The sequence below is a fragment of the Sarcophilus harrisii genome, chromosome 4 (genome assembly GCF_902635505.1).
Source record: "Sarcophilus harrisii chromosome 4, mSarHar1.11, whole genome shotgun sequence".
NCBI classification, from domain to species: Eukaryota; Metazoa; Chordata; class Mammalia; order Dasyuromorphia; family Dasyuridae; genus Sarcophilus; species Sarcophilus harrisii.
In genome coordinates this window covers 360,235,424-360,260,313 of record NC_045429.1, presented here as the reverse complement: position 1 = coordinate 360,260,313, position 24,890 = coordinate 360,235,424, and the positions used below count along the sequence as shown (strand labels likewise).

General features: G+C 33.7%; 1 pseudogene; it reads right to left on the bottom strand.

Annotated features, from left to right (window-relative positions):
* Positions 1 to 3,265: 3,265 nt before the first annotated feature.
* LOC100929493 lies at positions 3,266 to 12,703 on the bottom strand (annotated as a pseudogene).
* Positions 12,704 to 24,890: the final 12,187 nt, after the last annotated feature.

The following is a 24,890-nucleotide window of genomic DNA, read 5'->3' as shown; positions in this document are numbered from 1 at the left end:
AGAAAGTAATTCTGTATTAAATCATGTAAGAGAGAGAGAGAGAGAGAGATACACATGGAAAGAGAAAGAGACAGAGAGTAAGATAGACAGAGACAGAGTGAAAGAGAGACACAGAAAGAAAAAGACAGAAAGAGAAAGAGAGAGAGAGATAGAGAGACAGGGGGGCAGGAGGGAAAGATATGTAGTCTTTCCCTTCCAACTCCCTCTTCATTTATCTATATGTATCCCACTAGGTTCCTTCACCCTTTCTTTATTTTTCTTTCTCAGCATATCACTTTTTCTCCCTTTTCTTCTTTTTCTAAGATCATAAAACATAACAAAGTCACTCCCAAGTTTTCTGTCTTATTTAAGTGCAACTATGATTCCTGATAAATGTCAAAGTTTTAGGGGCAGAACTGTGCAATTTCTCTCATTAGAATGTAAACATTTTTTCTTTGTTTAGTCCAAAGAGGTAGGTAAGGAGCAGAGTGAATAGTGTACTCACTCTGCAGGCAGAAAGACCTGAGTTCTAGTCTCACTTCCAACACTCTCTCTGTGATCCTAGACAAGTTACTTTGCCTCTTTATACCTGTTTCCTCAACTGTAACATGAAACAATCATAGCACCTACTTCCCATGTTTGTTATGAAAATCAAAAGAGATAACATTTGTAAAGTGTTTAGCACAGTGCCTGCTACACAGTAGGTGCTTAATAAATGCTTGTTTCCTTTCTTCTCTTTCTTTTTTTCTTTCTAATTTCCTTCTTTCGCTTTCTTTTTCCTTCCTTTTTTTCCATATCTTTCTCTAGGTGGTCTTCAAGTCACATTCTGATTAAAAATATGGCTGATAGTTGTCCTCTTGAACTAAAATCCTGATCCACATTTGGGTCTAGATGAAACAATGGAACATTTACCCTTTGCGTGGAGATATAGCATACAGTTGTTAATGCTGGTTCTTGTTAACTAGCTAGAAGATTTTGTAAATTTGAAATGACTTCAATTCTGGTCTGAGCCTGGAAACTACATCTGAGAACTTAAGAACCTACTCTGAAATTAGAGTTACAAAACAGTTGGCTTGGCCACTTGGTATGATGGTGAAGTTTGAATTCTTGCTTTTTCTATATTATTAAAAGAGGTAGCCCATCTTTCTTCCACAATTCCTTTGAAGAAATAGCAATTTTGTTTTCAGTTTTTTGCTGTTACATAATGGTAGAAATTAGACTTATCCATTTTTAACCATGGCTTATATGCCTACTAGTGGGATCTCTGGATTAAAGTGTGTGAATATTTGGGTAACTTTTAAAAATTATAATTCTAAATTGGTTGGATCAATTATTAACTTTACCAACAATACGTTAGTGTACCTATACTTCCATAGCTCTTCCAATTCTGACAATTTGCATCTTGTGGTCATCTTTGCCAATTTATTGGATATGGGATCAACCTTCAAAATTATTTTAATTTTCATTTCTTTTATTCTTGGTGATTTGGATTGTTCTTTAACAAGATTATTAAAAGTTCACAATTCTTTTAGGAACTGCACATATCAGTTGACAATTCTAGAAATTAACTTTTGCTCTTACATGTTTGAATTAGTTTTCGATACATATTTAATATCAAATCTTCATTGGCAATATTTAATATAAAGATTTTTCCTCAATCAATGGTTTTGATTTGATTTATTCAATAACATTAGAATTTTGGATAATCAAGATTATTTTTTTATTTCCTGTGATTACTTCTACCTCATACTAAGCAAAGAATTTTCTTCTAGATATGAGATGTTCTGGATCTGATTCTCTTCAATGATTTTTTAAAAATTGAGGTGACTTTAATATTCAGACTGTATGACTATTTTAATATATTCTGATATATGGCAAAATTTGAAATTTTAAATAAAATTTTCCAGTTTCTTCAGTAGTTCTTAGAAAATTGATATTTCTTCCCCAAGTAATTTATTAAACAGTGGATCATTGAGATTAATTTCTTTTGACTTTTTCTCATCTATCCTTTTTTGACTTTGATATTTTTTAATGTGGACCAAATAGTTTTAAAGATTTTTCAGTTACACTATTACTATTATTCTTCCTCATGCCTACTTTCCCCCCTATTAGTTCACTTGAAAATTTAGGTCTTTTGTTTCTCTAAATGAATTTTTGTATAATTTTCTATTTCTATTAAATATTCCCTTCTTTGTTTGGGAAGCAAAATACTAAACTTGTAAATTAATCTAGGAAGGATCATCATTTCTATTTTATTTTCACATAACAATGGGCACTGGAAATCTTCCCCCAGTACAGCTTACTTTAATCAACCTTTATTTCATTGAAGAGTGTTTTATACTTGCATCTCTATGGGAATCAAATGTATTTTTTGTGATGGATTCTCAGATATTGTGTTCATTTTTAAGTTATTTTAAATGAAATTTCTTTTCCTATTTTTTTCTTGCTGGATATACAGAGATGCTGTTCATTTTTATCTTTTTGAGTCTTGCATTTTACTGAATTTCTTTATTATTTAAATCTTTCTTAGTAAAACATCTGTCTTCAATAAATATAGATTATAGCTTTTCATCTTATATTCATGATTTTAATTTCTTTGCTCCTATTTTTGCTCATTACTCTGTTTGTGTATCTTTTTATATGTATGATCCAAGAGAATGTAAGCTTCACAAAGATAGGATCCATATTTTTCCTTGCTTGTTGACTGGTTTGTATTGTCTTCAAATCTCTAGTGCTTGGCATAAAGTTTTACTCAAAATAAATGTGAAGATTTAAATTTAATTAGATTGACTGGCAAGGGAAAGCTGGAAGTGTGTGTGTGTGTGTGTGTGTGTGTGTGTGTGTGTGTGTGTGTTTATGAATATCCACTCCCAAGATGTCTGGTGTCTTATTGTATAGTTGATACAGTTCCTACATATCTAGGTTCAGTTTTCCAGTAACAGTTAAGCCTAGGATGAGAATGCCTTTCAAAGATAACTCCAATTTATTTATGAAATAATATTTGCCCAGAACCTGTATTCCCTTGACATAAGGACATGTTTCACAAGAGAACTAAAATTTAACAATCAGTTCTTAAAAGACCATACTAAGTTTTTTATGAGCTTAGTGTAGAGAACTAACTCTTCCCATATTGGCTCTGACAATATGTGGTGAATTTAGTAGGTGGTCAGGAAAAAGAATCCTACACAGATTTAAGAAGCATCAACACCAGATAATGGAACATGGATGATATCTATGGCTATACTGAGAGTTTTTTTTTTTAAATTTGTGTACAGTTCTGAAATATCTAAATTATATGTTTTTTAGGAGAAAATCCTCCCCAGCTTATCACCTTTCGAATGGCCATCTGAACATCCTTGTTCCTGAGGCTGTAAACTAAAGGATTCAGTAAGGGAGTGATGATGGTGTAAGTCGCTGTCACCAGACGATCCTTGCTAGATGTGTACTTGGATGAAGGCCTCAAGTAGACAAAAGATGCACAGCCATAGTGGATCACAACCACTGTGAGGTGGGAGGCACAGGTAGAAAAGGCTTTCTTTTTCCCTTCAGTTGATGGGATCTTCAAGATAGTTCTGACAATGAAACCATAGGTGATACAGATGAAAGTCATGGGGACCATGAGTGTCAGCACCCCACCAAAGAATATGATCGCCTCATTGATATAGGGGTTCCCACAAGCGAGATGAATGACAGGTGCAATGTCACAGAAGTAGTGATTGACTCTGTTGGAATTGCAGAATGGGAGGCTGAAGACTAAAAATGTACCCACCAATGAAATCACAAAACCTGCCACACCACAGTAGCTGCCATCAACTTGCATATCCACCAGCTCATGAGGACCGGGTACCGCAGAGGGTGACAGATGGCGGTGAAGCGATCATAACCCATCACACCCAACAACAGGCAGTTGGTTGTTGCAAAGCCAAGAAAGAAGAACATTTGGGTAGCACAACTGATGAACGATATTGTCCTGAGCACAGATAGGAGGTTGAGGAGCATCTTGGGTAGGATGGTAAAGGTATAACAGGTCTCAGAAAAAGAAAGGACACCCAAGAAGAAGTACATCAGGGTATGGAGGCTATGCTCTAGGCGGACTGTGGTGATAATTGTGATGTTTCCACCCAGGATGAGCAGATAGAGGCAGAGAATGACAGCAAAGAGAACAAATTGCATTTCCTGAAGGTCAGAAAATCCCAGCAATAGGAATTCAGTGACCATGGTGAGGTTCTCTACAGGAAGCTGCTTCCAGGGAATGACCTAGAATAAGGAAGGGGGCAAAAAATTCAATTTTGTTCATTGAAGCATCTGGGGTTCATTCATTCATTCTGAATAACCTTAATTTCAGTTGATTTCTTCAATAAATATATTGTTAGAAGGTTAAAAAGGGAGGATGGTTAAAGAAGAGTAACTCAGAATGTGAGGGTAACCAGAATTGTGTTTATGACAGAAATTATTTGAGTTCAGTCAGATGGCTTCTGGTCAACTTGTGGAGCATATTCCCAAGAAATTTTTTCAAGATTCTAAGAAAACCTAAATCATCCCATCAGAATATCAATTGAAACAATTAAAGATGTTTTAATCTTGAAAGGAGAAGGAGGAGGCTTGTTTATTATCTGGAATTTGAAGTACTAGTATAACTCTGAAGCATTAGAGGATATCTGGTCTATGCTCTTTGGATGGACCCACAGGAATACATTTTCTAGTATTTCTAAGAGGTAGCCATCAAATTTTTAAAAACATTTTCAAGGATCACCATTTCATTACCTCCTACAACTACCAATGTAGCCCATTCTATTTTTATAGAGCTTTAAGATTTAGGAAGTTTATTTTCAACTATTTTTAAAAATCTTCCTATAACTTCAAATTATTTATAATAGTTTTTTCCGTGTTGTGTTTTTTCCTACCTTTCCTATCTTTGTCAGATGTTTTGGCATCTGATTTCTAAATCAATTCCTTGAATGTCCTGCTTGCTTCTCATGAAGCATATCTACCATTTTCTTCAGCATGCCACAGATTTGTGAAATTATTTTCATCTATTGCACACACATTAGTATTCTTCAGCCAGGGAAAACAAAGCCTACTTCAAATTAAAGATTTCACTATATTATCCTTTCTCCAATCACTGAGAAAAATATTCATTGGCAACTATCCCAGTATGGATCCCTGGGAAGCCCCTTGCTTTTCTTATTTATTCTAGATCAGTACCTTTTAAATTCTAACCATGATATCTCCCGGTCCTAAACCAAAGAGCAATCCTTCATTTCCTTTGGAGTTTCTCTTTGTTAACATTGACAGAATTGTGCCAAATAATTTTCAAAATTTCAAATAAATAATATTAATGAGCTCTTCCTAGAAATAGGCTTGAAAACTCTATCGAGAACAATAATAGATTTCCTTCATCTAGGTAGTGGAGTGAATAGAGTACTGGACTTGGAGTCAGAAAGGCCTGAGTTCAAATCCATACTCAGATTCTTAATAGCTTTATTACCCTTATGATCTATTTGCTGTGTCACCTAAATTCTGTTGCTTCAGTTTTCTCAACAATTAAAGGTAATATATAACCTATATCAGATTGTTATTTTGGGAATGGTGGAGAGTAAGGGAGAGGGGAAAATCTGTAACTCAAAATCTTACATAAATAAATGTTGAAAATTATCTTTATATGTAATTAGAAAAATAAAATATTACTGAAAATTTAAAAAACCCAATAAAATGGACATTATAACAGCATCTATATCACAAGGTTGTGATTAAGAACAAATGATGTATTTGTAAAGCTTTTAGCACAGTGTCTGACAAATAGTTATTGCTTAATAAATGCTGCTCCCTTCCCCATGTAGCAACCATATTGATTTTTCCCAGTCTTTTATGCTTCAATGAATAAAGATTATATATGTTTAGAAATTCCTAATTGTATATAGTTCATCACCATCTACAATTCCCAAAATCTTCACTGAATCTTTTTCTTGGATGAGAAAAGAAGTCCTACAGAGAATTTGACAGTCCTGCAATTAAATGGAGATTGGTAACAGCAGGTTACTTATTTTAGCTAATGGTTTTACAGTTTTACTCTTACTTCATACTGATCTCATCTTATCCAAGTATTACTCCACATCTGCCCTACAGTTCAGATCTGGGATATTCTCTAGACTATCCAGATTTCAAAACAATTTAGGACTCCTAAGAAGACAACAAAATTAAAGAAATAAAAGGAATTGAGCTTCATATAACCAAAGGCAACAACAAAAACAAACAAAAAAACAACTACTGACAAAAACACAAGAACAATTACAGAAAGAAAGAAAATAGTACTCAATGTCACACAGGTAGTAAGTGGTGAAGCTAAAACTGAAACCTAAGCCTCCCATTCCAAATCTAGCCATCTTTTCTCTTTACTGTGCAAGCACCAAATTTTTGAGATTCGGGAAAATGTAAAATAGAGAAGAATTGAAGTATTATATTTTAGTTATTCAAAAAAATTTCCCAGAATATTATAAAAATGAAACAACAAATATGCATCTTTCACTTAACTGCCAAAAATATTTTTCTTAAAGTGTATATATATATATATATATATATATATATATATCTCCATGAGTATTTACTTTACTATTCAATTTATTTACTATTTAATTTAATTTCATATTTAATTTATTTACTATTTAATTTAATATTTATTTACTATTTAATAGAGAACCATAATTCTCTATTACTTCCAAGGTTAAATTCAGTATTCTCTGTTTGATATTTAAAGTCCTTCATAACTTAGCCCCTTCCTACCTTTCCAGTCTCCTTACATATTACTATCCTTCATTCATCTATGACCTACAGTCACCTCTTTGTTCTTCAAACATTGCTTTTCTCTCATGACTAGAATGTACTCCTTCCAAATCTCCACTTGAATTTTTCTGATTATCCTTAAGAGTCAACTTAAATCCTACTTTCTGCCTGAGGCTTTCCAATCCTTCTTGATGGTTAATGGCTTCCCTCCCAAGAAACCTTTTCAGCTAGCTACCATGTATATAGAGACACACAGAAATACACATACATATAATATCAACCCAATTGCAAGCTGCTTCCCCCATTAAAATGTGAGCTCTTTGAAGTCAAGAACTATTTTTTTTGTAGGATTATAAAAAGGCAATCTTTTTGAAGGGCAATACAACTATACACTAAGTTATACATTGATCATATATCCCTAAATCCAATGATTCTATTACTAGGACTATATCCTAAGGAAGTTAGTAATCTCCAAAATAGAATCTGGATTTGCTATTATTGGTTTTGGTGGTGGTACTGGTTGTGGTATTGCTACTGCTGGTGTTAATGGTGGTAATATGAACAATCCCTTTTCTATTTCAGCTTAAAATTGCTCTCTGATTTAGATTTTTTAGATTTTAGATTTCAAAATTTATTTATCCTATGGGCAACCTTTTGATTAGAAAGATCAGTCCTTAAATAATGAATATACAGTCCATTGCTTAACTTTTACTTGAAGAAGCTCTAATTTCATAGACTCTTATCAGAGATTGTCAAACTTCCAGGAACACAGGGTCACCTCCAGGCTACAATGAGGTAAATGAAGAGTATTTTATTTGAAGTAAAGTTAAGAAAGTAAATTATTAAAAGGGGTGAAAACCTTTTATGTGTCCAAGAATATTTTATTTTTAATAATAAAAAATTATCAATAATTGGTGTGGTAAAATGACTGGACAATAGTTGAAAAAGTCATGCATGAGTGAAATGGTCTATTATTATAGCAATGAAATGACAAATAGAGAGAATATAGGTAAACACATTTAGTTTTATGCACCTCAACTACTGCAATAGCTTCCTGGTGGGTCTGCTTGCCTCAAGTCTTTTCCTCTCCCACCATTCCTCCACCATGCTCCAATCCATCTTCAAATTAGCGAAAAAATTTTCTTTTTCCTAAAGCACAAATCCAACTATTTCATTCCCCCTATTCAATAAATTACAAAAGTTCGCTATTGCTCTCAGAAATGAATACAAACATTCTGTCTAGAATTCAAAATTCTTACTGAACTGGCCCCTTCTAATTTTCCAGTGTACTTATACTACACCCTCCTCCCTTCTCCTCTCCTCCTGCAAAAACAAAAAAACTAAATTACAACAACAACAAAAACTTCTTTGATCCAGGGACTCTAGCCTCCTATTTCAACTTCACAAATAAGACACTATCTTTTTGCTCTGGACAGTTTCTGTGACTATATTCCATGCCTTGAATGCTCTCTCTCCTTAACTTCTACTACCAAGTTCCCTGCTTCTTTTAAGTTGCAATTAAAATCTCAGTTTTTACAGTAAATATTTTCAAACCTTCTTAATTCCAATGCTTTCCTTTTATAATTGTTTTTTATTGATCCTATGCATGGCTTGCTTTATATATATTTTTTTGCATGTGGCCTCCCCCATTTTTAAGCTTTTCAAAGGCAAGGACTGTCATTTGTCTCTTTTTTGTATCCTGAGCATTTGTCACATAATAAATGTACACTGAGCGATTGATTCTCTACTAGTTTATTTAAAAGGCTTCATATTGTTGACTTTGAATTTCCTTAAAAGATATTTTAAAAACAAGAATTCTTTCTTTTTGCTGAGTTTCTCCTGCTATTTTGGGTCAAGCTTTAGCAAAATTTTGGAGCGATACTCTATACTTTTTGGTCTCCACCTCATCTTTTGATATTCTTATCCCTTTATAATCTATTCTATAGCACCATCTTTCCATTGTCCAGTAGTGTATTTTCAGATACTTTCTGGAATCTTGGAATATAAGATTTGAATGAGATCTTAGAGATCTTCTACACCAGTCATTATCTAAAATATAAATTTCTTCTATTGCAGAATCTAAATGCACACTTTCAGTGGGAAGAATCTCTGTACCCCATAAAGCAGAACAATCCATGTTTATTTAGTTCTCATTGTTAAGAAATGCGTCCTTATATTGAACAAACTTATGTCTGAAATTTCTACTCTTAATTGTTTCTTCTAGGTTCAAGCTGTGATATTGTAAACTCTTCCCTATAATAGCCATTTAAATAATTGAAGACATGTAAAACCACTCAACTCTACCCCTAACATACTCTTCTTCTCCAGGTCAGAGCTTCTTAAACTTCTGCTACTCCTGACCCCTTTACACCCAAGAAATTTTCATATGAGCCAAGGCATGTGGAGATATAAAATAGATATACAAACCAAATATCTATCGATAATAAATCTTAATTTCACAATCCTCACATTCAATTACAAGTCCCCTAGAATCACCACAAGTCTCAGTTTAAGAAGCTAAACGCTAGGCTAAATATCTCCAGTTCCTTCTTTCAATATATAGAATAAAAAATATCATAACTGGATTGGACTAGAAACTGACCAAGAATCCCCATAATAATATCCTGCAAATGTATGTATCCAACCTATATTAAAGACTTCCAGGGAGGGGGAACTCATTATTTTCTGAGAAAGCCCACTACACTGTACTACAAACCTAATTGTTGGGAAAATATTTTTTAAAAATTTCATTAAGACTAAATCTTCCTCCTTGCAACTTTCACCCATTTTGCATGTTTTACCCTCTAGATGCAATCAAGGCAAGTCTAATCTATTTTCAAACTTCTACTTCTGCTAATTCTGGAAGAATATTATTTTGCATATTGGACTGAATTCATTATACATCTTAATCTGTTGTCTCCCTAATGCTATCTTTTGATATCTGATAATTTTTTTCCTCATGGAATATGCATCTTCCCTATATATCCCCTGTGAAGCTTTCATGGTTTTTCAAGACCCAGTTCTAATGCTACCTCTTCTACAAGGCAATTGTTCAACTCTATCAGAGAGGGAATGATCTCTTCCTCCTCTTTGTTTACACATCTTTTGTAAAATTTACTCTTTATTGCTTCATTTTGCATACAATCCTTACTTCTAGATTTTAAGCAGCGATTGTGTCTACTCTATCTTTGTATGTCCAGTGGATAGCACACTGAGATATTGTTAGATCAATTAATGGATATTTGTATTTTGAAAAGAAGGTCAATACAACTCTATAAATACTTTGTTATCATATTATTATTATTATTATTCTAGGTTTTCCTTTTCTCACCAATATAAAAATCTTATTGACATGAAGATGGTTATTATAAGGTGATTCACAAGAATAAATTTATCAGATTCTGTTTATTAATCAGGATTAAGAGTAGCATGTATCATTACCTCAAGAGATCCAGAATTGATTATTCTAAGTAGCATATGAAGCATAATATGAAGATTTACTAAAAGACAGGAAAATGTAATGGAAAGAATGCTGAATCTGGAGCAAGCAGATGAATTCTTTACTAGCTGTGTGATCCTTAAGAAATCTTTAAAACACTCTCTACCTCAGTTTCTCCCTCGCACAAAAGGGTTGCACTACATAATCTCTATAGTAGCTTCCAATTTTCCAACTCATCCATTTCTTACCTTGTTTTCTATGCAGGGTGATGATGTCAATCTAGATGGAAAGAAGCAAAGGCCCTCTCTCCTTGTCTTCCTGATATAATAGATATAAAACACTTTGCATACTGCATGACATATAGTAGGTACTTATTAATTGCTTCTTTTTTTTTCTTTGATATTTTCCTTTTTCCTTCCTTCTTTCCTTCCTTCCTTCCTTCCTTCCTTTCTTCCTTCCTTTGTTCCTTCCTTCTTTCTTCAATGACCAGTTCCATATATAAGAAATATTTCTTTCAAAGTAGATTATAAACTCTCTAGAAATAGGGAAAAGATTGTCTATTCATTCTGTTTCTCCCACTACTACTTTCAATACTGGGTAATAAAACTGTCTTACATAGATATAGTACTTGATAGATTTTTTTTCATAGCACTTTATAATCCATTAATTAATTGGATTCTTGTAACAATCCTACTGGTTTTTACAACACAAATGTTATTTTTCCCAATATGTAGATAATGAAATTGAGACTTAGAGGCACTTGTCTAAATCATTTGCCAAAGCTTAGAGAGATGCTAATAGGCAGAATCAACTTCTTGATTCCTCGTTCAGGAAGAGATTCCTCTTCCATCCCAAACTAGAATCAGAGCTATTTGTTGAGTCAGCATGGTCCCACCGTGTCCTATGCCCAAAGAAGATAAAAATCCATGCTGCTATTGGATGAGTACTGAAATGACTGAGAAACAGGTTGATATATCAGATACTATTATGATTTTCCTCAGCCCACTGGGCTCCCTTACCTCATCAGTGATCTGATTCTTCATCCTTGATAATGACTTGCTGGTAAATTCATTCCCGGATTTATATAGGAAAGTCAGATCCAAAAACAACAAAGTTTTCTAGATTAAAACAGTCATGTTACAAATTTACTTCACCATTATTTTCTTGGCCATTTTTTTTTTCAATTACACATTAGAGCTCTTCCTTCCTTCACTTCCTTTTGTCATTAAAGAGGGATGATGAATACAATTTACTGGGTGAAATGCATTTCACAGAAGCTTGAATAAAACATTGCTTCTCACAAGAACTTAGAGAGTCTTATTAAAAGAGGCATGTTTTGAAAAGATGTTTAAAAGATTAGGGAGAAAATATGGCATAGGAAATTAAGGTCTGGCCATGAAGTTATGAATGCCAAGTTCCAACTAACAATCATGAAGGCCAACTAGCCATGTGTCAAGGACAAGTTGCTTAACTTCTCAGTGATCTAATTGAATTCTCTAAGATGTGAATTTACAGACCTGTTGCCAATTTGCTTCCAGGGAGAGAATTTCCACTATGGGATTTCTCCTAAATTCATGCTAGCAACACACACACACACACACACACACACACACCTTTAAGATGTGAACAATAAAAGTTATGACCTTTGACTAAGAAGAGCAATGCAAATATATAGAGGGGTTGGGGAAATTTTTTTGGAGAGAAGAGATTGAGTAATAAAAGAGGACAATGAGACATTTTGTATGAGAAGTAGATGGGGCAAGTAAGATAAAGAGACTTTCAGTTCTCTTCAGTAGAAAAGTTTTCAAGGAATGTAAAAAGCTAGGAGTAATTAAAGTGAAATTGCAAACTATTTCTACTGGCCATGCAGACTTCACTGTCCAGTTCAACATTGTCAGTTCTGCCCTCCTTCCAAGCTCTTTCTTTATTCTCCCTCTCACTAAGTCTTGTACCCATGATTTCCTTTTCCATGCCTTGCTTTCCATTAGCAGCTTGCTTCTGTCTCAGCAACTTACTCCTGCTTTACCAAGTGCTTAATTTGTTCCCAGTTCTCACCCCTAATCTAATCAAGGAAGTTCAATAGGCACTGGTTCAAGGAACAGCCATGAAATGAAATGAACAAAACAACTTTAAGTCATGAAAATATTGTTTCTATGAGTGGTTGGCAGGTTCTAATACTGTAAGATCCCTAAAATCCTTAAGAAACCTATATCTTCACCTTTATTCCCAGAGAAATAAAACCAAGACTTCTAGGTAAACATGTCTTAGGTCTCCACAAATATGAGTATTTGGTTACAATGGATCCTGAGTATGTCACTCTTTCTGCTCCAGATCACTCTCAAATGAAATTTCCCAAATTATCCCCACTTTCTAGTTCTTCTATTTCCACCTGTCACACTCAGAAATCCTATGGCAGAATGAAAGAGACTTAGCTTTTTCTGCTATTGCCCTGTTCTACTCTTCTCACCTTGCATAGCTCCCAACTAGCCACCTCTCCAAGGACATTTTTCTAAGCAGTGTCCCAATGAGTATCTTCATTCAGTGTTGTTTTCTTTTTTTTGTCAATAGGGATCACTACTGATCCCTATCCCCTGAGCAGTAATTATGTCACCATAACTCTAGGGAGTCACTATCAACCAGGTCTTTTTTCCCCCTTAATTAGTGACTAGAATTCAATAGGGATTACAAATAATGAAACTATGAATATCAAAGATCTGTGGTCAAATTGGGAAAAGAAGACACTTAGGAGAATTTCTTGGCTTCTTCTCATAGGTTTCTTTGTTTCTCACTATGGAACTGGCTCTTACTGAATACCATGTGGGAAGGCAACAACAAGTACATGCCAATTCCCCCTAGGAGATTTTCCTGTTTCCTGGTTCCTACTTTTTGTTCAAAAAAGTTCAAAAAAGATTGAATTAAAAAAGAAAATCATGAGAAAAGGGAAAAAGCAAACAAATAACAACAAAGATGAAAATACTATACACATTCAGTCCCCATAGTCCTCTCTCTGGATGAAGATGGCTTTCTTTCTCAAAAACCTATTGTTTAAAAGTGCCCAGTCCATCACAGTTGGTCATCACATAATCTTATTTTGCTGTATACAATATTCTCTTGGTTCTTACTCATTTCACTCAACATCAGTTCTTGCAGTTCTCTCTAAGACTTCCTGAAATCATCCACTGATAATTTCTTATAGAACAATAATATTCTATAATATTCACATACCATAACTTATTTAGGCATTTCCCAACTGAGGGGCATCCACTCAGTATACAGTTTCTTGCCAGAACAAAAACATTTATCCACATGCCAGCCTATTTTAGCATTTTCTAAAACAGAGCCTGGAAAATCCAGTGATCTTTGTACTTGAATCCTTGACAATCTCTTTAAAGATTTGTTGTATAGATCAAGTTGTTTTCCGTTTAATTATGGGAAAATTATGTGTGTGAGAAGGAGTGAAATTCAATTATTTCTTAGAAACCTAAAAATCTCTCCTATTGTTTGATATGTGAAGGACAAGGTGGAGGGGGAAGGAATGATAAATTGAGATAATAGTGATTGATAAAAGGATCAGAAGGTTATGGTAAGGGCTGAGTAGACTCAATTTGAATAAAAGAGATTATAAGACAGGAAATATTAATTACAATAAATAATTACAATGTTTCAAATCTAAAAAGTGGTATAATCATGAGGGATGGTAAGGTCTAAAATATTACTGTGCTGGTATGAAGTAGAAGTGCAGTGGGGAAGGAAGTCACCAACATTAAGGATATTTATAGTGTCTGAATAGGTGGGATAGTGGAAGGCATGGTGAAGCAGAAACAGTGATTGCTAAAGTCACATGCAATAGACTTCAGATTGTAGTGGTATCAGATCTTTGGGCTTTGGTCATTAACAGTCAAAAGATAAGAAAGTATCTGGAGAATAGAGAAAAGTAGAGACAAAGGAAGGGAGGCTTTGTTTCACTGAAAAGAAGTGCTGATCAAGATGACAAAATAGAGAAAACACTCAGCCGAGCTCTCCCAACATTCCCCTTCAAATAATTTTAAAATAATGCCTCACACCTAATCTGTAGAGGCAGAGCCAGCAAAATGTCAGAGTGAGACATTATTCCAGTTTAAGACAACATGAAACATTAGAAAAAAATATATCTGTGTCACAGAAAAAGACCTGAAGCTTATGTGGATGAAATGCCAGTGGTAGGACAAGACTGAAGTAATAACAGCTATAGGAACTCTCAAGGCAGAGATGGAAGAGGACTTGGTAACTGGTCAAAAATAAATTATACAGCACCTTTGTGCTAACATTGGACATAAGACCAGAGGCTGTTTAGCAACTCCATTGCCTATAAATACTTTGGGGTCTTAGTTAAAGATTGAAGAGGAGCTTATTCAGTACTGAGGGAGCAGAATCCTTGAGGGACAATATCACTTCCAATACCAAAGGATCAAGGATTCTGAGGAACAGTATTATTTCTGGTCCAACTAGAGGAGAGATCATAAGGAATAGAATCAATTGAAATCTCAGGATCAAGGATTCTTTCTGAGTAAGGACCAAAGTGCAAATCAAGAGAGCAATGACTCTTCCACAATCATATCACCCTGGAAATACTGAAAACTTCCAAACCCCCAGAACTAGCTCTGAAAACAGTAGTGAGAAAAAGCCTGAATCTTGTGACAGTGCTCCTACCCATCAAACCAGAAAGAGAACCTAACATCAAAAAATAATTCCAAATCAAATGTTCAAAAGATGAGCAAACAATAGAGAAAGAATCTGGCCATAAAAATTCATGATGATGACAGTGAAGATCAAGACAAAACTCAAAGGAAAACAAAGATGTCAAAACAGCTACATGAAAGATACTTATAAATATGTATACATATATTGGATTTAACATACATTTTTAACATTTTTCACATATATTGGATTACTTGCCATTTAGGGGAGGGAGGAAGGGGAAGGGAGAGAAATGTGGAACACAAGCTTTTGTAAGGGTCAATGTTGAAAAATTATTCATGTATATGCTTTGAAATAAAAAATTTTAATTAAAAAACAGCCACCTGCAAAGATTCAAAAAAAGATAGGACAAGTCCAACAACAATTTCTGAAAGAACTTAAGTTCTTTTTCAAAAAAGTTCTGAAAGAACTAGAATGTTATTTTTAAAATCAAATAAGAGCAGTATAAGGAAAGTTGGGTAAAGAAACTAAAACAGAAGAAAATCATGAAACTATTATTAGCAACATTCTAAAAGAGGTACCAAAAAAGAAAATAACATATTAAAAGACAGAAATGGCCACATGGAAAAGAGGTACAAATGATCAATGAAGAATTGGGCAAGTGGGAGTTAATGACTCAATGAAATATGAAGAGATAAAGCAAAGTTAAAAGAATGAGGGAAAAAAAAAGAAAATATAAAATATCCATAGGAAAAAGAACTTAGCTGTTGGAATCTTAACAAAGTGTTAAGCCATTAGAGTTGATAGAGACAATAATTATCTAATTTAGCATGATTCAATATGATTGATTTGATCTTAGAAGGAGATATTTTGGGCCAGAACTTGAAACAAGGTACTAAGTACAACTGATAGAAACGATGCTTGTGTTCACACCTTTAGAGAGCTCATAGAAGCAAGAAATATTTAAGTACTCATTGGAGTTCACATGTTTGAGAGATTTCAGGATTTAGAAACAGATATCTGAATTCACACCTCCCATTGAAGCTCTTAGGGCCAGAGAGCATGCTGGGAGATATCCCACAATCCCACTCTCAGAGAAGTAGCATAAATACAGCTCCAGTGAGCCACTCAAAAGGAATTACTTCAGAACATTGACTGGGGTTGGAGAGGAGCACTCTGGGAGGAAGCCCACAAGTCCTACCTTTGAGGCAGGAGAGATTCATTGCATCTTCCAATTTGGTACTGGCTGGAGGCTGAAGAAAGCAGAGGCAGAAGCCAAGGACAAAGCTGCAAGAGCTCTTGGAACCAAGCAGAGAGATAGGCCTGAACTAACCAGGCTATATTGAAGGACACAATAAAAAATCTGAACTTTTATCACCTGGCTGTGTTTTGGAAAAAGAACACCATACTTAGCTAGAAAATACTTCAAAGAAAGATAATTCAAGAATTTTTGGATTGCCTGAAAGTCATTAAGAAAATTTCAAAAATTATCAACAAAAACTACTCTAATATTTTAGAACCAGAGGGTAACATAGAAATTGGAAAAATTCACCAATCATAACCTGAAAGAGATCCTAAAAAGGAAAACTCTAAGAAATGTTACAGTCAAATATGAAAGCTTCCAGGTCAAATAGAAAATAGTTCCAGTCATAAAAAAATAATTGATATACCATGAATCCACATTCAGTATCAAACAAGAGTTAGCATTTAACCTACATTAAAGGACTAAGATTGGTATATGATATGCTGGAAGAAAAAAATAATTGGGACTACAACCATAAATAAGTACCCAGCAAAGATGAATATAATACCTCAAAGGGAAAATGGATATTTAATGAAATAAAGAACTTTAAAGCATTACTGTTGAAAAGACTAAATAGAACATTTTGATGACAAGACACAAGAAAAGGATTAAAAGGTAAAAATGAAAGATAAATCATGAAGGACTCAATAATTTTGAACTATTTGCCTTACTATATGGGAAGATGATACTATAGGGGAAGGTACATGTATCTTCAAGAACTTTATCATTTGGGGGGCATTTAGAAAGATTTTTACATAAAACAATGTGGGAGTGACATATTAGAATGTAAAAAAAAAACAGCTGAAAAAGAAGAATCCTCTGTGAGAAGGGTGGGAAAAGGGGAAGAAGGGTAAATGTTATATTATATAAAAGAGGCATTTAAGGAAGAGCTTTTATAGTGAAAAAGAAAATGGCAAAGGAGTAGATAATATTTCAACACATATACATGTGTGAATATATACATACGTACACACACTGATGATAATAGAACTCATAAAGCAAAGAAGTATGAGGGGAAGGAAATGAAAAAAAATGGTTATTAAAGGTTAAAAAGGGAAGGCAAATAAGACAGTGGACAGAAGCAAAATTGACTTGGCAGGGTGGGGGAAGGGAGACAGGATAAAAAAAGAAAGAGGACAAACAGAAGGAAACAGCTTGAAATGAAATACACAGTTAGTAATCAAAACTAAAAATATAGATGCGATTAATTCATCCATAAAATGGAAGTATTTAAAGAATATATCAGTAACAAGAATCCAACAATATATTGTTTATAATAGACATACTTGAAACAGGGAAAGACATATAGAGTTAAAATAAATGGATGGAGCAAAATCTGTTATGCTTCAGCTGAAGCAATACAAATAGGGGTGACATTTATAATTTCAGACAGAGCAAAAGTAAAAATAAACCAGACAATTAAATGACATAGACACACACACACACACACACATATATGTATATATGCATATGTATTTATGTGTATACCTAAGCACCAAATAACATAGAATCCAAATTTTTAATGAGAAAAAGTAATTGAATTACAGGAGGATATAAACAATAAAATGGTACTAATGACGAACCTCAATTTTCTTCTTTAAGAATTAAATAAATCTATCCATTAAAAAAAGAGAAAGAAATCAAAAAGATAAATAGAATTTCAGAAAAGTTAGATATGATGGACATCTGGAGAAAACTAAATGGGAATAAGAAGTAATAGAGCTTTTTCTAAGCCATTTATGACACTTTCACGAGAATTGACCATGTGTTAGGACATAAAAACTTCCCAACCAAATGCAGAAAGGCAAAAATATTAAATGCATTTTTAAAAAATAACTTTTTATTAACAGTACATATGGATGGGTAATTTTTTACAACATTATCCCTTGCGCTCACTTCTGTTCCAACTTTTCCCTTCCCTCTCTCCATCCCCTCCCCTAGATGGCAAGCAGTCTTATACATGCTAAATATGTTATAATATATCCTAGATACAATATATGTGTGAAGAACCAAACAGTTCTCTTGTTGCACAGGAAGAATTGGATTCAGAAGGTAAAAATAATCTGAGAAGAAAAACAAAAATACAAACATTTCACACTCATTTTCCAGTGTTCCTTCTCTAGATGTAGCTAATTCTGTCCATCATTGATCAATTGGAACTGAATTAGATCTTCTCTTTGTTGAAGATATGCACTTCCATCAGAATACATCCTCATACAGTATAATTGTTGAAGTGTACAATGATCTCCTGGTTCTGCTCATTTCACTCAGCATCAGTTCATGTAAGTCTCTCCAAGCCTCTCTGTATTCATCCTACTGGTCATTTCTTTTTTTTTTTATTAAAATATAAATTAGATACACAATAAGTATACATGACCAAACCGTTACTTTGCTGTACAAAAAGAATCGGATTCTGAAATATTGTACAATTAGCTTGTGAAGGAAATAAAAAATGCAGGTGGGCATAAATATAGGGATTGGGAGTTGAATGTAATGGTTTTTAGTCATCTCCCAGAGTTCTTTCTCTGGGCATAGCTGGTTCAGTTCATTACTGCTCCATTGGAAATGATTTGGTTGATCTCCTTGCTGAGGATGGGCTGGTCATTTCTTAAAGAACAATAATATTCCATAACATTCATATACCACAATTTCATCAGCAAAAAGTGATAATTTGGTTTCATCATTACCTACTCTAATTCCTTTAATCTCTTTTTCAACTCTTATTGCACATTAAAATAACTCTGAACTTACATGAACTAATGCTAAGTGAAATGAGCAGAACCAGGAGAACATTATACACTTCAACAACAATACTATATGAGGACCAATTCTAATGGAAGTGGCTATCTTCAACAATGTGAGGATCCAAATCAGTTATAATTGATCAGTGATGAACAGAACCAGCTACACCCAGAACACTGGGAAATGAGTGTGGACCCCAATATAGCATTTCCACTCTTTCTGTTACTTTTTGCTTGCATTTTTGTTTTTCTTTACAGGTTATTTTTAATCTTTTTTCTAAATATGATTTTTCTTGTGTAGCAAGACAACTGTATAAATATGTATATATATGTAATATTTAACATATACTTTAACATATTTAACATGTATGGGACTACGTATCATGTAGGGGAGGGGATGAAGGGAAGGAGGGGAAAAGTTGGAACAGAAGTTTTTGCAAGGGTCAGTGTTGAAAATTACTCATGCATATGTTTTGTCAATAAAAAGCTATTTAAAAAACAACAACAACAATTGAGATACCACCTCATACCTGTCAGATTATCTAACAGGATAGAAAAAGAAAATAATAAAGTCAGGAAAGGATGTGGAAAAAATGGGATACAATGTACTAATGATGGTTGAAGTTGTGAACTAGTCCAACCATTCTGAAGAACAATTTAGAATCATGTTCAGAGATGTTAAACTGCATTTTGATCCAGCAATATCAGTACTAGATCTGTATTTCAACGAGATCAAAGAAAAAGGAAAAGAAGTTATTTGTACATAAATCTTTATAACAATTCTTTTCATGATATCAAACAATTATAAAATTAGGAAATTGCTCATCAATTGAGTAATGGCTGAACAAGCTGTGATATATGATTGTAATATAATCCTATAAAAAATAAAAAAGCAAAATAATTTCAGAAAAATCTGGGAAGATTTATAGGAACTCACTCAAAGTAAAGTGTGTAGAATCAAGAGAACATTGTACAGAAGTAACATCACTATAGTAAGGATGATCAATTATGAAAGATTTAGCAATTCTGGTCCAAATAATAATCCAAGAAAATTTCAATGAATTCATAATGAAAAATTCTTTCCATCTTCAGAAAAAGAATTGGAATTCTGAATGAAGATTGAAGCTTTTTTATTATTTTCTTTATTGTTTTTATTTGTATTTTCTTTTACAATGTGGCAAATAAAGAAATATGTTTTTCATGGCTTCATATGTATAATTGACATCAATTTACTCAGTTCTCAATGAAGGGGAAGGCACAGAAGAGAGTGAAAAAATTTGGAATTTGAAATTATAAAATGATTATTTTTAAAAATTACATGTGTTTTGGAAATACTTAACAAAATAAATAAAAATAATTTTAAAAATTTTTGATAGAATAAGAAAAAGGGAAAGTCCAAAAAGCACTCCTCCCCTGCAGACACTGAGAACACATGAGTTATTCTTAGTGGAACTGATCAAGCTTATCTCCTATCAACTCCACATATTAGAAAGCATAGAGCACGTGTCTGGGTGTGTCAGTATCATTGATCCATGCTCTATGCCCATCTATAATTCTGTGTATAACTTGCCAATTCGAGTACAATCACTTTATTTCAAAGAACAATGGAATTCACACATCATAATCACTTCTGTTTTCCACAAGAGAGGCTTATGTAGATGAAAGAAAACAAGATGAGTTCTAGAAGAGAAATGAAAAGAATTATAAGGTGATTTAGAATCATGAAAGCTTTGGAATTGTGACAAGAGTCAATAATGACTTGGGTAGAAATTCAAGGAGGGAAAAGAAAAATAGAAGGATTTGAGTGGAAGGAGAAAGATTCAATCATTATGGAATGCAGAGCAAACGTTGCAGTAACTTTCAATGAGTGTGTGATATTTGCCTTTCTGACATATCCAACAATAGCTCTCTATGTTCCAAGTGTCTTTCTTAGAAGAGAATTGAGAAAAACACTTCTCCATTCTCTTGGTTATTAAGGACAATTAAGAATGCACCTTATCCACCACCCCACCCCTCAAAATGGTAAAAGGATTTCTTTTTATGTTTTAATTATTTATTTATAATCTTCACAAATTACAGATTCCTTAAGACCAAATTGCTTATTTTTTTAACATTTAAATAGAAGCATATTTTATTTAAAATTAATAGTACTTTCTCATAAAAATATAAAAATAGTTTAACATCCATAGCTTATACTATATTTAAACAACAATCAAGATATTTGAAACATTTTTCACTAAGGTTTCCCACAAAAAGGCAATACTATTAATAATCAACTTAAAAGACCACATCACTGGATAAAAATAACTTCTAACTAATTAAACTCTTCACAATTACTTGTTATCTACGAAGAATTATAATTCTATATAATACTGTATTTTTAACCTGCATCTTTCATATTTGATCTCAATGATTCCATTCTGGCAATGAAAATATACTGGATGTATCCAACATACACTCTTAATTATAATGCCAGTACCATGACAAATGGGCAACACAATAATTGTGAAAACAATAAAGAAAAAGAATCTTTCTTTGGGATACTTTGAAATTAAAAGGCAACTTATTTTGTCTCAATTTTGAAAAAAAAATTTCTCTATTTCATTTCCTACCTTCCCACTTTCTTATTTTTCATTCTTCCAGAATGATAATGTTGTAGCATTTTATTTCAAATTTCACAAATATACATATACACATACATATATATTCACTCACTGAATATATTCAGATTATATAAAATGTGTGTATATAAATTCACGTGTCCAAATGAAACACTTAATTCAACCTTTCATATAGTCACTTGCTTCTATTATCATTTTTTTTTTATCAAAGGCACTTAAATTTAACTCTTTTTTTTTCCTTTATTAAAGCTTTTTTATTTTTCAAAACATATGTGTGGACAATTATTCAAAACCCTGTATTCCAATTTTTCCCATCCTTCCCCCAATCCTTCCCCCAGATGGCAAGTAGTCCAATATATGTTAAACATGGTAGAAATATATGTTAAATCCAACATATGTATACATATTTTTACAATTATCTTGCTGTACAAGAAAAATCAAGTCAAACTGGAAAAAAAAAAAAGATGAGAAGCAAAATAAAATGCAAAAAAATAACAACAAAGAGAGTGAAAAAGCTATGTTGTAGTCCACACTCAGTTCCTACAGTCCTCTCTCTGGGTGTAGATGACTCCTTTCATCACTAAACAATTGGAACTGGTTGGAATCATCTCATTGTTGAAGATAATAATTAAGTCCATCAGAATTGATCATTGTATAATCTTGTTGTTGCCATATATAATAATCTCCTGGTTCTGCTCATTTCACTTAGCATCAATTCACTTACGTCTCTCCAGGCCTTTCTGAAATCATCCTGTTGGTTACTTCTTACACAATAGTAAAATTCCATAACATTCATGAACTATAACTTATTCAATTATTCTCCAACTGATGAGCATCCATTCAGTTTCCAGTTTCTTGCCACTACAAAAAGGGCTGCCACAAACATTTTTGCACATGTGGGTCCCTTTCCCTCCTTTAAGCACCAAGATTTAACTTAAAAGAAAACTTGAGTTTTCTTTTTTCTGAAAAGGATTTCAATGAGAAACCAAAATTAGAAACAATTTGCTTTATATAAAGAACTATCCCTTTAGGATTTGAAGAATGTTATTCATGTAAAAGAGAACTAACAGACAGAACATTTGAGAGGAAAGCTCTGAGAGAGAAGTACTTGGGGAGATAACTCTGAGGACCTGAAAAGAAATAGTTCCTCAGAGAAAAGTACTAAGACCCAAGAGAAAAAAAATTCCCTAGAGGTAAAAGTATTTATTAAAGGCAAAAATGGTTCAGGTGTCTTGTTTCCCAGCAACTAATTTACATATGACTATTATGAGCACTTTGAAGTTAAAAACTGGGCAGTCCTGATAACTAGAACTTTCCAATAACATATTAACATATGTATATAAATTGTATATGTATATGTATATGTATATAATATTGAAATGGGATGTAGGGTTCAGGCTCTGGTGTGAGGGCTGCTAAGCCTTTTTCATCTTTAGATGGATTTATCCAACTCTACCTTGAGGTCCCAAGAAGCTGACACCCTAGTAAATTATTTTGGCAGAGAGATAGGCAGTTGCCAAACCTCAGTAAAACAGTTTCAGCGGAGAGGTTGAATCACTTTGAGAGTCTCAAACCTGTTGGTGAGTTAGAGGGATGTCTAATGTAAAGATGTGAAGATTTCCCCTGATGGTATGGAAGGATGAGAAAAATTTATTCCAATGGCTATGAAGACAGCAGAAACAGGAGATGATCTGTAGCCTAAGTCTTATCTCTAACCGTGGATCTAAAATCTTAAGAACTATGCTATGATGAGATCTGAAACTCTGAGTAGAACCAAATATTCTCAAAATGGTTCTAAAATCTAGATAAAAGAGACTAATATCCAATTTCCTTTGGTGCTTTTATTAATTCACATGCACAGGTCTTGTTCTGACAACTCAATAAGGAAAATTACCAACAAAGTCCCAAATGGGATCAAAAAAGAGAAGAAAAGTTAGAAAGTCTGTTATGGGGTCTCCAGTGAACAGAGGATTCTAGAAATATCAGGAACTCCACACCTTAGCAAATTTATCCTTCTTCTGTTCTCATACATTATGGCTTTTAGAAGATATGAAAGTGTTCATCTCAGAGTAGCACATTCTTTGGTCCAAGTTCAAAGACTCCTTGATAGGAGTGAGGGAGAAGTAGATGAAGGCTTCTGATCCATCAGAAGCTACAGAAGAGATGGAATCCATAAGTCTGGCGGGAGACATCCTGAGATTGGGCCCAGCTCTAGGTTCCAAAGAAGGATCCTGGTCTTTGAGCTGTGAGGAGGCAGTGGAGAGGAACATCAGAGCGAAGGAATGAAAAATACTATTCTGGGAGTCAGAAGGCATGGGTTTTAGTCTCAGGTGACTTTATCTCTCTGGGATTTATTCTCGTCTAGAAAATGGAGGCAGGTGTATTTTGGGGGAGAGGGAGAATGATTGAATTCTAAGTTCCCTTTTAGTTCAAAATGCAATGAGTATTTATGGATTGTTCCCTGATAGCCTAAAGGACTAAGCCATAGAACAGGAAAGAAGGAGCCATCTCTAAAGTCACTGCCCAAACCTCTGATTATATCTATTCCATGTCAAAAACAGATGTGCAGAGCCTACAGGATGCATTTACATGTTTCCTGAAATGATTATAAATTATAACTCTCTTTTTTTAGGACAAGTAAAATGGAACAATTTACTAATTTTTTCTGAGCCTCAATATTCTCAATTTTAATATAAAGATAATAACACTGTCACTACTCACTTCACAGTGAGAGTTTTAATGGACTTTAGATACAGAAATTATCATAACACTGTCATTTCTAGATCCCAGAATTAGGTATTTGATATAGAGGTCCTGAGAACCAGCCAGTCCCTTGATCTTATCCTCAGAATAAGGGAGAGCAGGAGACTTGGATTATTTCTGAATGTCTCATATAATTCTAATCTTTATGCTTGCAATTCTGTTCATATTGGAGAGCAGAGCCTCCAGAGAGGCAGGAGATTGAGACTACTGGATGTCCTAAGATAGGGCCTTTCTTCAAATCATTCAAGCACTGGATGCTTTTGAAGGATTATGGTTAGGGCATTCTCACTTCATTGCCCTGGGAATTTCCATTCTACACAAATAGGGGCTAGGTTTTCTTGTATGACCTTCTACAGATGGAGTCCATGGAACTCCAGGAAGTAGGGGTAGAGTTGTAGTCCTTTCTCATCATTTTGTTTGGGATTCATTTGGAAAACAGAACAAAGGGAAGTAGAAACATAGTACTAGACAAGGAGAGAGGTAGATTTGGGTTGTAGTCTTAGCTCTGTAACTATGTAACTTCAGGTTAGTCATTTCTTTCCTCTATGCCTCAACTTCTCTATCTGTAAAAAGAAAGGGGTAAACTA